Genomic DNA, 15,992 nt, shown 5'->3' with positions numbered 1-15,992 from the left:
ACCCCCCTCACCCTCACAACCCCTCACCCACCCTCACTAACCCTCACACCCTCACTAACACTCACACCCCCTCACCCTCTCATCTTCACCCCCGGCGCTTCTGTGTGTGTGTGTCGCTGTGTGTGTGTGTGTGTGTGATGCTCTGTGTGTGTGTGTGGCTCTGTGTGTGTGTGGCTGGGTGTGTGTGGCTATGTGTGTGTGTGGGGCTCTGTGTGTGTGTGGGGCTGTGTGTGTGTGTGGGGGGGAGGGGCTGTGTGTGTGTGTGCGTGTGGGGCTCTGTGTGTGTGTGTGGGGCTCAGTGTGTGTGTGTGTGGCTCTGTGTGTGTGTGTGTGGCTCTGTGTGAGTGTGGCTATGTGTGTGTGGGGCTCTGTGTGTGTGTGGCTCTGTGTGTGGTTCTGTGTGTGGTTCTGTGTGTGTGTGTGGCTCAGTGTGTGTGTGGCTCTATTAATCAACTAGTCACTCTCTACTAACTATTAATCACTGCTAATACTCTCTACTACTCTCTAATGCTTACCTAGTGCCATTCTAAATGACAATACCATATATTTATTGATTTAAAAAAAAACAATAAGTGAAAAAAATGACATTTGCAATGCCAATAGCTCTAACTTTAACAAAGACGAGACCATTGCATTGTAAATGCTTGTTTAGTTTGGGCCGTGAGGATTTGCAAGAGAATGGTGGGTGGCTGCGGGGCGACTATTTTTATTCCACTGTAAGTGGGCATGGAGGGGTTCATGCAGAGGGTGGTGCAGATTGGTGGCAGGATTCGAGATTGGCGGTGAGAGTTTTTTCAGAGGGTGGTGGGTGGCAGGAGGCCAGGTATTAATTTTTCAATTTTGGTTAGGGATATATGTTGAAGGTGGTGGGAATGGGTGGCACAAAGGCAGGTTTAAAAAAAATGTATGTTATTTGTGGCTCCTCCATCACTCACTCCTCTGCCTCTGCGTACATGCTGGAAACCGGAGCAGATGATTTGGATTGCCATATGCAACAATAGGTATTGTTTTGTATTGTAATTGCATGTATGTAGCGTGGGGCACTCGGATTCAGTTGTTCATGCAACTGGCTCTTATGGAGTTTTTGCTTTGGTTCATAAACCCATTGACTTCAGGGCTCTCCTGGATCCCATCGATCGACTTGTGGTAGTTAATGGGTCCATTAATAATCATACCATTCTGCTGATAAGAATTAGTGGACTTAAACAGACAGCCCAGGTTTCTACAACTCATTTCTATAGTTGTGTTACAATTTACTTGAGACATAGGACAATGGTAGTGCTTTTAATATGGTTTGGGGTATTCATTTGCCTAGGGCAATACGAGAGTTAAACAAATGGCTAGGGCAGCTGTTCAGGTGTGGAATACAAAAAGAACTTTTGATGGACAGAATGCAGAACAATGTCATACATTCACTCCAGTACTGCGATCTGGGCATAAATCCATCGTTTATTTGCTCACCATGCCATTCCTGTTTGAACCGAGCCATATGCAAATGAGTCTTGACCCTGTGCCTCATGGGAACAGTCTATCCCGAACTGCCAAGCCAGGTCTTCCCTGGACTGGAAACAAGCATCCTAGGACCGTTTTTGGGGTTTAACCCCTCTTCAGCCAGGATAGCTGGGTGTGAGTGCTTGCTTTGTTCAACACTCCATCCATCATCCCTTTGGTTTTGCTTTGTTCGCCCTAAGTTGGCAGGGTATGCCCAGACGTGGGCCCCTTGCTCACTTTGCCACTGGATTTAAGCTAGCCTGGCTGATGACGGCTGATTAGCCAGAAACTGGTAGAAGGATGCATGTTTCTGGTCCAGGGAAGACATGGCTTGGCAGTTCCGGCTGACTGTTCCCAAGAGGCACAGGGTCAGACTGATTTGCATATGGCCGTGTCTGAACTGGGGTGGTGGAGTGAGCTAAAGAATGATGATGGATTAAACCCAGATCAGTTGACTGGGGATGAGTGCTTGCTAGGTTCAACACTCCATCCATCATCCCTTTGGTTTTGCTTTGTTCGCCCTAAGTTGGCAGGGTATGCCCAGACGTGGGCCCCTTGCTCACTTTGCCACTGGATTCAAGCTAGCCTGGCTGATGATGGCTCATTAGCCAGAAACAGGTCCCAGGATTCTTCTTTCCGGTCCAGGGAAGACATGGCTTGGCAGTTCGGGCTGGACTGCTCCCAAGAGGCACAGGGTCAGACTGACTTGCATATGGCCATGTCTGAACTGGGATAGTGGAGTGAGCTAAAGAATGATGATGGATTAAACCCAGATCAGTTGACTGGGGGTGAGTGCTTGCTATGTTCAACACTCCGTCCATCATCCCTTTGGTTTTGCTTTGTTTGCCCTAAGTTGGCAGGGTATCCCCAGACGTGGGCCCCTTGCTCACTTTGCCACTGGATTTAAGCTAGCCTGGCTGATGACGGCTGATTAGCCAGAAACCGGTCCCAGGATGCTTCTTTCCGGTCCAGGGAAGACATGGCTTGGCAGTTTGGGCTGGACTGTTTCCAAGAGGCACAGGGTCAGACTGATTTGCATATGGCCATGTCTGAACTGGGGTGGTGGAGTGAGCTAAAGAATGATGATGGATTAAACCCAGATCAGTTGACTGGGGGTGAGTCTTTGCTATGTTCAACACTCCGTCCATCATCCCTTTGGTTTTGCTTCGTCGAGGTGTGGAAGACATTTTGTTCTAACACTGTGGCTGATATTTTCAGATATGCTCATTCTAGTGTCCATGAGTACACATATTATTACACTTTTTGAACATCTTTGTCCTGGAGCAACAATTTTTTGTAGTTGCGTAGTGTGGACAGAAATGTAAAGGTTTGTTATTTCCTATTTTGCAAACTTTCAGACTCTAGACCAACGCTCTCTAAATATGAGCATATATAGGGCTTTAAAAACCTGAAAAGCCTAGAAATTCATGCTAGACGCATCGTTCGACCTGATATACTCATTTAAATTACCGGATGAAATTATAAGGCTTTATAAAAATGTACACTGTATCCTTAGACATGTCATTGTGTGGGGAAAATTTAAGGTGTACATTAGAGATCTATCTGACCCTTGAAAATGGCATTCTTAAGGTGATAGGGAAGGACAGAGTGCAACTTGGATTAGTTTAATATGCCCCTGGGGACAACACAATTATTGTCAGAACAGGAGATCATGTAACAGAATGTCTTAGCCAGAAGAACAGGATAGATAGATGGGACAAGGCAATAATGTGATTCAAGGGCAGTTTGAAATATGTGAAGGGCAAATAGCACACCAGAGTAGAATAGCAGATGGGCAATGAATGAGTTGTTATTCTATGTCTATTAGGTGTTTTACTGTCAGAACTCTGTATCTCAGGCGTGTTGAGACACAACCTCAGTGAGGCTGATCCTGTAAGTGGATCAGGTGGAAGTTACAGCTTTGGCCTTCCAATAGTTCTTCAGGAGGTTGTTGCGGTTAGTGACACTCTTAACCCTGATAAGGCTCCTGGCCCAGATTGCCTGTTTTTTAAAATTATTTATGTAATGGTTTCTTAATGTGCTCAGGCAATAAGAGGGTGTGACGAAGTGACAGGAGTTTCAAGGATAGCAGTAGTCTCAGGATGAATATGTGACATTACATTATGGTCTTCACACCGCGATACATTTACAACGCAAGCATTACAACGCAAGTGATTACAACGACTTGCGCTGGATGGCGCTGGACTTAAAAATAGTATGATTTACTATTCAAACTCCAGCCCACGTAACAGTAGGGAAGGTGTTGGAATAGTATATCATACTATTGCTCAGTGTATAGCGCTATCCAGCGCAAGTCGTTGTAATGCCTGCGTTGTAAACATATTGCGGTGTGAAGACCGCAATGTAACGGATGTCTCCCCTTGGGATGCTTGATATTAGGGGATAAATGCTGGGAGGAAGAGGTTGGTTTTTGGATATTTTTGAAAAGATGTTGTTGGTGGGTCGTTGTGTAGACGCAATGGTAGAGAGTTCTTGGGGATAAGCTTCAATGGTGCCAAGTTCCCCAAGCTGTTTCAGTTTAGACTGGAGCAGTGCAAGATAAAGGAACAAGGCTGATATTTGGCCTCTGGATGGATGACATGGAGCGAATACCTTGGGGAGTTAGGCGGGGGTTGTATTGGGTGGCTAATGGTGAAATTGCGTTATGGTTGGACTTGTACACCAGGTCAAGCGCTAAAATTGATTGAGAAAGCAACAGGGTTGCAAGTTCCCATGCCCTTAAGACACAAATCATGGTTGTCCGGCAGCCAAAAAAGACTTCAGATACTGAGACCCATATTTTATTCTTTCACTGCGAAAACCAGAGATTAAAGTACTAGAGATTGTGATTTTACTTGGGCTAAGCCGTATCTGATGAAAGACATTCACAGTGGTCAGCCAGGGTTGTCCCATGGAGGTACACTGAAAGGAAAGAAATAATATAATCCTTGCACTCTACTTTGTATTTCTTTTGTAAGAACATGAAGAAAGGGTCATATCAGGTGCGTTATGGAATAGGTTTTATGTGGAATTAGACTTGAAATGATGGCTAGATTGCCTTGAGGTTTTTCTAGGATAGAAGTTTCATAACATCCTGGTGTGGGTACAATTTAGGCATCCATTAAAAAAATACAAAATATGTCCATTGTTAGATCTGGTATCATTGACACAGTTTTCCCTGACTTTTTGCCTTCTAACCTCCTGTTTTTTACTGTTTCTGCTGTCTTTGTTTTTGCTGGCTTTAGGAACCTGGACACTTTACCACTGCTGACCAGTGCTAAAGTGCATGTGGTCTTTACTTAAAAAATTGTAACATTGATTTATCCACAACTGGCATATTCAATTTACTTATACATTGTTAGTAAAGTGCACTGCATTTGCACAGGGCCTGTAAATCACATGATACTAGTGGGCTTGCAGCACTGATTGTGCCACACTCTTAAGTAGCCCTTTACTCAGGCCTGCCAGTGCTTTACAGTGATGCGTTTTAAACTGCAATGTCAACCTTGCAAGTTAACCTACTTGCCAGGCCCAAACCATTCGTCTTAATACATATAGGTCACCCCTAAGGTAGGCCCTGGACAGCCCATAGGCAGGGTGCAGTATATTTAAATAGTAGGACATGTACTTTTAGGTTTTACATGTCCTTGTAGTGAAATACTCTTACATTTGTGTTTCACTGCTACTGCTGCAAGGCCTATCTCATCCATTGGGTAACATTGGGATTGCCTTATTACAGCTTATAAAAGTCATTTCCAATTGGGAAGAGATGGGACCCCCAAATTTGGTGTATCTGAAATGGCAATTTAAAAAAACAACCTAAACACAAAGTAAGGGTAGGTGTGACTGAGTGGCCATCTGCATGCTGATGTGTTATCCTAAGCAGGGTGGGAGGTAGGAGCTGCCACCAACACCTGAAATGGCTGTGTCTTGTCTCAACACAAAGGGTTGCATACCCCTCTGTAGTGAGTCTGGAGCCAGGACAGGAAAGAAAGGGACTCTGTGCACGTCAAACCATCTCTTTAAAGTATCCCCCACTTTGAAGGCCCATCTTTGTATAAGTACTGGACCTCTGACACCACCAAATCAGAACACTTCTGGCACTGAGGACATTCTACCAGGAGGAAGGACTGCTGAGCTGCTGGAGGCACTGCATCTTGACAGAACTGCTTTGCTGGTTGGCCTGCTACCTCTTGCCTGGGAGTAAGAGGGACTGGACCTGCATCTCTACATCTCAGAACCAAAGTATCTCCAAGGGCTTGTTGACTTGTCTCCTGTTTTTGAGGTCTCAGTGATACAACCAGCACCTGGACTCTCTGCTGTGACTCCTGCTCTGCCAAGTGGTGCCAATGCAGTCCTGGGCCTTTGGAAGTGTGTATCAAATGCTGCCACAAGAAAATCCATGCATTGACAACGTTGCACTGATCGGAATCGGTGCATTTACCTTGCCACTGACGCATCGCCGCTGCTGCACCAACCGCGGGCACTGCATCGCCGATTGTGCAACGCATCGTCCCCTGTTTATGATGCATCTCGAAAAAAGTGTGCGGCTCGCCGTCAACTCATTACTTTGTGCTACTCACATGGCCTACAGCCCTGCAGTTCAACGGTGATGCATCGCCCCGATGTTCATCACACATTGAGTCTCAACACATCTTCGATTTTGCGCAGCTTTGAAACCGATGCATCGCCTACATCTGCAGGCTTGACAGCGACGCATTGCCTCCTTTGCCCACACACATTGCCCACAACATAGACACATCCAAAGTATTGTTCAGCAGGCCAAGGCTGGTCCCTTTATCCGACCCGCACTCCACCGCAGTCATCCTGAACTTTTGGATCTACCTCGGTCAAGCGCAACCAGATAGCCCCAGTTGGGGCTATCTGTTTCTAAGCACAAAACCACATTTATTCTTTAAAAATTCATATCTTGACTTCTACTTATTGAATTTTTGTTGTTTTTCTCTTGTTTTGTTGATAAAAATAGAAACTATTGTTCTAAACTGGTGTTGAGTCTTTTTGTGTTGTTTTCACTGTGTTACTGTTTAAAGTGTAGTGCAAATATTTTACACATTGCCTCTTAAGTTAAGACTGACTTCTCTGTGCCAAGCTACAAGAAGGTGAGCATGGATTAATTTAAAGTGTTTTACTGACGTTCGCTGACTAGGATTGTGGTTCCTGCTTGGACAGGGTGCATACCTCTGCCAAACAAAAACAAAATTTCTAACATTTATGTTTCCAGTCTGTATCCATCATCACATTTTGGTTCGGTCACTATTGTGTTGAGTCTTTTGAAGTGCGCGTGTTTAATGTTTCCAAGGAGTAGTAGTCCCATGCTCGCTTTATTCAAAGTCATGGGTATCTCTTACACACCCTGTCTTTCTGGATGCATGAATGTCCTTCTATTCAGAAGAGGCCGGCTGGGCTGGAAAATCCTCCTTATCAAGTGTGTCTCATCTCACTGAGGGGTTTGCCAGGCAGGTCTTAAATCACCTGGGCCTTCCTCTTAGTTTTCACTGTCAGGGATGCTGGTTACCTCGCCTGACAGCCTAGCGATGGAAGGCAGTTACCTACTGTGGCCTAAGTGCCAATGGCTTTAATTACAATGGTTGTAAGACGCAATATCGCGGACATAGATATCGCGCGCATTTACATTGTGGCTTTTAAATCGCAACGGCGATGACATCGGCAATTTAAACATCGCGCGTTGTTGCGCCGCTAATGCGACCTTTTAATTGGATCGCGTGTTACATCGCCGACATTACATCGCGCGACATAACAACGCGATGTTCAATGCCTTCCTATTACATTTCAGCCATGATAGCCTGTATGCAGAAAGTACGGGAATCTGCTGGAATTATTTAATAACCAGGTGTTGAGCGGGACAAGTAGATCACAAGAAGTTCTGCATATAACTACTTACAATCAAAGTGTGGGATTTATGACATGGATGTGTTTGATAAGATTGTACAAATGAAGAGGAATTTTTGTTGCCAGGACCGAGATCCATTGAATTGAAATATTGGTCAATCATTATAAAGTAAGTTATGTTTTATTTTCTTGGATTCCAAAAGTACAGCTGGGACTATAATTAGAGGCGTGAATTTAGTAAGACAGCGTTTGAATTTCACTGAGGTTTTATCTCTTTTAGGTAATCTAACATGTTTAGAATTTAACTAGTTTTGTCTGTCTGGGTCGCCCGACCTTTTAATCCACCGGGCATTTCCCCAGTGTCATCGGGCTGCATGCTTTGGAGGCTGATTTGAAGGCCCATGGTCGCCCCTGAGACGTTTAGGACTTTCCACGGCTCTTCGAAGTTAACCGTCGCTGGCACAGGGAGGTTTTAAGTGAGAGAGAGAGAAAGGGAGGGTGGGTGGGAGGAAGAAGGCAGAAAGAAAGCGATCAAAGTTTGAGGAGTGAGTGAGAGAAGTGAAGGAGAGTGAGAGAGAGTGGATGATAGGATAGAGAGAGATACCACGAAGAGGGGTGTTTAAGGTGAGTATTTTTGGCAGAGGTGCATTTGGTTTCCCAGTCCAGCCTTGTTGGTCGGTTTCTTTGATTAATGAAGTGCTGAGTGCATATGAAACACAGCCAGGCCCACTAAGTATGAACTGATAAGGTATGAGTTGATTTCCATTCTGGGAGAATGGGTTTGACAACAAAACTACAAAATGGCCCAAGAATGCAATATAGTTTTTCTCAAGTTTATGCAAATGAGTGAATGTGTGGAATACTAAGCATATAGCACTGGGATAGCTCAAGCCTTATAGAGTGAGCAAGTTGACAGTCATAAAACATGTGTAAGAGATCACCACCCTGCTTTCGTTTTGTCCAACGCAAAAATGTTGCTAAATGCCAAGTTTGCTGCACCTATAGGGCACCTGCTTTGTTGATAATGAAGAAGATTGTTTGTCCCAGCGACGGGATTCTTTCCTTTTCTTTTTTTAACGCTCCAATGTATCCCTAAGTTACACCAAACTTAACTACGTTTCAGAGGGTGTTAAGTCCTATTATCATTGCTGTAGGCATCGTAGCATTAGCAGGTACACTGTTACTATACTACAAAGTGTAGTGTGCAGCATGAATTGACAAACTGCTTCACAATTCCTCCATAGGTCAAAGAGCATGTCAGTCTGCAGTTCATCATACTGCAGTACAGGTTGGTGTAATCCATGTGGCAACCTATGTAAAGTATTCACTGAAGATGTTTATCTTCCTAAGCGCTTGCCTCTTTCTATTTGTGGACATTAAATTCTGTTTCCCAGCTTTGCATCAAAGAGTCAGCTGAGACTTGTGATACCATAAAAGGGCTAGTGCAAAAATACAATACTAGCTCACACCTCTTGAGAATGCTGAGTAATAGAAAAATCTATGCGTGGTGACGTGCCTCACACACACTAGCCCTTGAGGCTAGAAACAGGGTCCAGTAAGGAAGCGCAGCAAGCAGTAATGGTTCTTGATGCTAGTTATCTTGTATTTCTGACAATGCATGTTGTATGGCCAAGCGCGCACGCTCACACCCCATTTGCCTGCTCCCCCTCCCCATCCCCATCTGCGAGGCTGAGCATTCATTCATCCATCCATCCATTCATCCATCCATCCATTCATCCATCCATCCAGCCATCCATCCATCCAGACAGCCATCCATTAATCCATCCGCCATCCATTCATCCATGCATCCACTCACCACACTCACATCCGCCCACCCAGCATCCATACATGCATCCATGCAACCATCCACCCATACACGGACCCATCATCCACCATCCATTCATCCACCCAAGCACCCATCCATCCACCCAGCCATCCATCGATCCAGACAGCCATCCATTAATCCATCCGCCATCCATTCATCCATGCATCCACCCACCCACTCACCACACACACCTCCGTCCACCCAGCACCCATACATGCATCCATGCATCCATCCATACATGAATCCATCCATCCATCCAGACAGCCATCCATTAATCCATCCGCCATGCATTCATCCATGCATCCACCCACCCACTCACCACACACACATCCGTCCACCCAGCACCCATACATGCATCCATGCATCCATGCATCCATCCACCCATACACCGACCCATCATCCGCCATCCATTCATCCACCCAAGCACCCATCCATCCATCCATCCATCCATCCAGACAGTCATCAATGAATCCATCTGCTATCCATTCATCCATGCATTCACCCACCCACTCACCACACCCACATCCATCCACCCAACCACCCATAAATATTGACACCTGAGCTATTAGTGATAGGCTTTGAATATTTGCAGTCTTACAAGGGAACAACTGTTGCATTGTTGAAAAAACCTGTTTCCGTGACGTGATTAAGGAACAACTGTTGCATTTTGGAAAACGCCCGTTTTCGTGACGTGATTATTTGCAGTCTTCAGTTTTTAGAAGGGAACAACTGTGCGTTGTATTGGCATGTGTTGAAAAAGCCCGTTTCCGTGACGTGAATATTTGCAGTTTTTAGAAGGGAATAACTGTGCGTTGTATTGGCATGTGACAGTCAGCATTTTGCCATTAACATCGCATGCGTTGTAATTGCATGCGATGTTAATGGCATCAACATCGCATGCGTTGTAATGGCATGCGATGTTAATGGCATCAACCGCAGGTAGTACTTTGTGGCAGGGCTGAGGTGCGTTGGCCGAGGGGGAGATCATACAGACAGGCGAAAGTAGTGTTGCAGCATTTGCGCGTGCGTGATGAAATACGCATGCGCAGATTGTACGGGGAAGATCATCCAGATGGGAAGATCATAACTACGGTACACAGGTAACGGCGGGGAGCTCCGCGCTAGAGGTGGGAGGAGGAGGGCATTTGGAAAGTATTGCAACCCCTACCCCTGCTGCCGGGAAGTGTAGCACCGCAAGGATGTCCATCTGATCCGGATTGGCATGGGTGGTGGCCCGCCGACATGTTCCCTCCAGCTCATTCATCCCAGTCAGCCAAGAACCTGGGAATTAAAATCGATAATGGGCTGATGCTCAAATCCCAGGTGCTGGCTCTTACAGGAACATGTTTTGGCATCCGCAGGATGCTCCGGAAGTTCTTTCCGTTGCTCTCTGAGGAACACAAGAGAATGACAGTTCAGGCCCTCATTGGATCCAGATTGGATTATTCTAACATCTTGTATCTTGGCCTCCCGGACTACCTATTACAACATCTACAGGTGGCCCACAATGCTGCCGCGCGAGCCATTTTTGGCCTCCATAGACGAGCCAGTGCCTCTAGCCTATTGCAAGCTCTACATTGGCTCCCCATCCGGAAACGGATAGCATTCAAGGCTTTGACGCTGGCATACAAAGCTCTACATGCCATGGGAGCTCAATACCTGCAAAGGAGGCTGGCTTTTTACCACCCGGTACGATCCCTGAGATCGGAGTCCCTCTTCTTCGCGGTAGTCCCCCGAATAAAAAAAGCCCGCATTGGAGGACGGTCATTTAGACTGTTAGCTCCGCAGCTGTGGAACTCCTTACCTCTGTCCCTGCGTTCCATGCCTAATCTACTTGCGTTCAGGAAGGGCTTAAAAACTTGGCTCTTTACCTGCTAGAGACCTCCTGCCCTGTCTGGAATCGTGACTTTCTTGTTCTTATCTTTCTGTTATGTTCCGTTTGTCCCTTTCTAGGTCATGTAGTACAACGCGCCTGGACACTCCTAGGAGTAGCCGCGCGCTATAGAAGACCTTTTTAACATAACATAACATAACATAACATAACATAACATAACAAGGCCCGGCAGCTCATTGTTCGCGCTCTAGACCGCCCTCCTTGCTGCAACCCGGGCGCTGCCCCCAACCGGTGGAGGGTGTCGGACATCCAGCCCCAGGCCCAAACGACGACGTAGCCCCGAGAAAGCTCGCCATGTCTGCTGCGGGCTCACCCCTCCTCAGGGCCAGCACAGCATAAACTCCAGTGATAGGGAGGTGGAGCGAGCAGAGGGAGGGGGGGTGGATTGTTGGATGGGCGGTTAGCGCGAAAACAGCCGCACTTACCCGTGACAGGGCCTACCCCGCCCCCGATCACTGCCATCCAGCAAAACGCTGTACCCATGCCCCTGGCCGGAGGCACCCCGTGAAAACGGCCGACTCGTCCCCCCTCAGCGGCCCGCAACTAAGCAGGCCGCCCAGCCCAGCATCGACCTCCATGGCGGAGGGAGCGAGCAGAGGGGGCGAGACACCACCAGGTGGCGATGCAGCTACCATTCCCAGCTTCGTGAAACTACAGGTCGCAGCTTTCGCAGGCAGAGCGGGAGGTCATCATTGCTGCAGTGGGCTGTTGCAGAGGTATGTGCAAGCACTGCCGACTTCGTGCTGTAAGGCAGAGCTTTTGACAATCGCCAGGTTAGAGTGCAGCTATTCAGTCATCTGGAGCTGCTCACCGGGCTCTGTGGTTGCAAATGCTTTAGCCCATCTGGCCGTGTGGGCTTGCTGGTGTGACAAAGCGGCTTGATAGCTGGAGGGACAGGGGTTGCCGCAGAAAAGCCGCTGTAGCGCTGATTTTTGTTACCAGTACAGGCTTCGGCAGCCTTCTCCTTGACTGCGCTACGGGCCTCTACAATCTCTATGCCTGTTACAGGCAAGGTCACAGAGTTATTGCAGGCTTTTTGTGTCCCTTGGCAGTCGTCTTTTCCGCTACAGGTTGAGCGCGCCCTACAGGCAGGCGGGGCCTCGTCTTAATATGCCGGTTTTGATTGCGCCATGTGCCTGTACAGTCATGCTGGCTGGAGATGTGGGCAGTTGCTGTGGGGGTTGACGCCTTACAGGAACAGCTGAGCGATTAGTTTACTTCTTACCTCCGCTTCAGTTGAGGCCTTAGCTGGTGGCCGACGTGCCTCTTGTCCTGAAGCTTGGCTTTCGTGATCGCTGGAACTTGGGCTCAGGCTGCTCGCCCAGTATGAGTGTTCTATGTGTGGGATGGTGGTTCACGTCTTCCGGTGCCACGTGCTTCTCTTCCGCTTGGACTGGTAGTGCATGTAGGTGCCTCAGGCATGGAAGGCCCACGGCCCTACCTTCGGCACTTTGCCATCTTAAACTTTCTGTCCCCAGCCCGGTCTGCATGGGAGAGGCTGCAGGGCATGCACGTGGGGGTTATGAGGCCTTGCTGGTGGGCACCGGCGTGTTAACTCCCCAGGAGACTTTACTCCCTCTCTATGTCGATCGCTGTGATGCTGGCAGGAGGTGCCTCATGACCAGGCCATTCTTCTCCCCACAAGGAACAGCTGCCAGGACACATGCGGCCCAATCCCCTCATCTTCATTGTGGTGCTGTGGACCCTATGCCCACACGCTGTGTTAAACAATCCACACAGACGCAGTAGTGCGATACTGGAACTGGCCCCGGACACTTGTACCTGGCCCATTTTATTAGCAGGGTCACCTGACTGGTGACACCTTTGATGGGTGGGTGTTACTATGGGTGTTATACAGGGTGAAACACTAGGATGTGTCCAGCCGGACCGTACACCAGGGTCCCCTCTCACATTGGCGCACAACCATCCTGCAGTGGACCGAGATCGAGTCTGCGGTCCTGGAAGAGAGGAGGCCAGGGGACTTCCCAAACGCCCTAATGGGACACATTAGGATGAACCAACAATTGCCTTCCAACAAAACTTCTAAGATAATGATCGCCCCCCCCATATATATAGTCCCACCCACACTGACTGCAACGAATGAACCACCAAACAACTTTCCCACTCTTCCTACCCCCAAGGATACCAGAAGGGGGAACACACTTTTCATAATTCCGATACTACATGGCGTTTTTTTTGGGGGGGGGGGGTGGCAACAGAAACTAGATGCTTACACCAGTGTCCTTATATACCTTGCTGTCATTGCATCGGCTTACTACTGCAGACTCCCTGGGTTTGCGCTTTACTGTTTGTGTTTCTTGTTTACGTACTACATTGTCTTCATCTATGCTAATCCGGATTCACATCCCGTCTGAGCCATTACCTGTAGCACTCGGGCCCCCACTTGCAATGCTCCATTCATTTATTTTGAAACCTGAATTAACCTGTATGTGTCATTCATGTGCTATTCCCTTATGCCTTGCAAGGGTTCTTCTTATGTTATGTGCCAGTACTTCAAAACACTGTAGAATTCAATACAAATTGGTTTAGAAAAACCTTTGGAACTTGGGCTCTAACTTTGCAGTGCTTAATTTGAGCCGGTGGTTTCCGGTGCTTGGCACCGGCACATAATTGTCAACATCGGCGCTTGCAACTGTCGGCCTTAAGGTGGTTCAGTCTGAGTTGATCAAAACAACTGTCAATTATTAATTCAGTGTACATTAACAGTGACTATTACCTGCTGCCCAACCATTTTTAAAGCTTTGGGGGCCTGGAACAGTCCGAATGGTCACACATATAGGAGTGTGATGGTTAGTAGTTGTACTGCTACTACCATTTGCAGCATGGCAGGGGCAATGTGTGGTACAAGCTGCATTGGACTCCCGACGAGAGCCCTGACACTTGTTTTTTATTTACAAATTAAGCAGTGGCTCAATGCGTAGCTTGGCTAGAGGGGGCACTGCTGGAGCCTGCTTGGAGGAACTGATGCATTATCCTGACAAGAGAAAGCACCGAAGGAGGCTGGAGGGAGTGCTGCATGCACCTGAAAGGATGCAGGTGGGAAGTCCATTTCTACCTAACATTAGGTAGCACTACATTTGTGAAGATATGCTGTATAAGTATAATTTACCTGAGGGAGGACTGCTAGCATCTGGATTTGGGACTACCTGGCGTAGCTTAAAGGGGAAAGTCCTACAGGTGCATGAAAGGAATGAGAGAGCACTTTTGGAGGCTGGAGGGGTTTTTGTCGAGCTTAGGAGTAAGATGCGAGGCAGGAGTGCATGCATGAGGGCACTTTCTTTTAGCATGGAGGGCACCATATTTTTAAGTTAAAAACACTCAGGGGCCCATTATGATGGCGGGTGGATTGCCCCCGCCAGGCTGGCGGTGGCCACCGCCAGCCTGGCGGGGGCAATCCGCCCGCCATCATCTCTAGTTTCCCCCCCCCCGCCATATTAGTATGCCGGGGGGGACCTCGGCGGACGGAAAGACCGTCCGCCGCTTTTCCGCCCCGGTCGCCTTGCGGCCGGGGCGGAAAAGTAATAATATGGTGGCAGTGTCTACTAGACACCGCCAGCCATATTATGATGCTCAATTTACAATGCCTTTCCGTGGTGGCGATGCTGCCACGGAAAGGCATGCGGCTTCACTCTGGGGGCCCGTGAAGGACAGTAGGGGGGTGCACACGGGGGTTCCTGTGGTACCCCCCTGTATTTGCATAATCAAAGCGGCAGTCACCGTGCGGTGCCTGCCGCTTTGATAATGCAAATGCATCACAAGCATTAATAGCATTGCGGCGTGTGCTTGTGTGAATACCGCCCGCCGCAATGTTATTAATGCATGATGCGCCTTCCACTGTGGCTGGCGCATCCTAATGCCAACATCTGGACCCCTGCTCTTCAGGCGGGCGGTCCCGTTTACTGCAAGGGAGGCGGGCGGGGAAAGCCCGCCCGCCATCATAATGGGCCCCCTAATGTTTCCATCCCCTCTTAAGCGTCCCCCAGCCCAACACAAGTTAATGAGAAAATGAAATTCATATTTTTCCTGTACATCTCAAGTGTTTGTCATGCTTGCAGCGTTCTGCCAAATGCCTGGAGAATTTGTTGGTGAAGCAGACTAGGATCAGAGAGATGCTGCATCATAAATTTGGATAATTTCAATGCTTGAGCTATTCCTGCTATTGCTGTGGATAGGTCCTTCAGTTGCTATTCCTAGGTTGGTACTACGATAGTAATTAGGTGTCACTCAATATGTTACACACACTGCTTAATAGGTAAAATTATTTGTGTCAGTGCCCAAACGTTTAATCAGAAGCCCACCATTGGTGCTATCGAATATTGAGGTGCTGAATACCAAGACTGTACAGTCCTGACTCAACCCCATGCCTTTTTTATCCACCTGCAGACACCCTCTGCCCCTTTTTCATACTGCTTGAAGTTCCTTTTCAGCCTTTCTTTCTTTCTTTGTCACAGTTTTTCCGACTTTATCCTGCTCCTTATTTTCGCCTTTTGTGTTTTTTCCTCTTTTGCTGTGGGTCAAAGTCTGACGCACAAAAAAAGTGCCAGTTCCCAAAACAGAGTGTTGGTGGGCCCCACCTGCAACCACCAACTCAAATTAAGCGCTGCTCACACATAGTTAACAAATATGTCATTCATAAGTTCACAGTAATCATGGAAATGTCACTCATAAGCAAACTTGATACTTGACAGCCCTGATTCCCTCATCTACTATTGTTTCACATGTGTTGAAATTGCAATTCAAGAAAATCCTAGCAGGTGGTTGGTAGCAAAGTAGTTTAAATTAGTATATGGTTTACTGTAATTTACTGTGATGCATTACCCATGGAATTTAGTCATCTGAAATTATTACCATTTCTTCGGTGGTGATCCCAGATTCTCACCGTTTTAAATA

General features: G+C 47.5%; 1 protein-coding gene across 3 annotated transcripts in view; it reads left to right on the top strand.

Moving 5' to 3' along the window:
* Window positions 1-15,992, top strand: part of LOC144791743 (zinc metalloproteinase-disintegrin-like lachestatin-1) — a 4,387,327-nt gene that overhangs the window by 2,849,390 nt on the left and 1,521,945 nt on the right. The gene's annotated exons all lie outside the window — the stretch shown is intronic.

The sequence above is a fragment of the Lissotriton helveticus genome, chromosome 11 (genome assembly GCF_964261635.1).
Source record: "Lissotriton helveticus chromosome 11, aLisHel1.1, whole genome shotgun sequence".
NCBI lineage: Eukaryota > Metazoa > Chordata > Amphibia > Caudata > Salamandridae > Lissotriton > Lissotriton helveticus.
The sequence above is the reverse complement of the archived record's forward strand: the minus strand, read 5'-3'. Positions and strand labels throughout refer to the sequence as shown.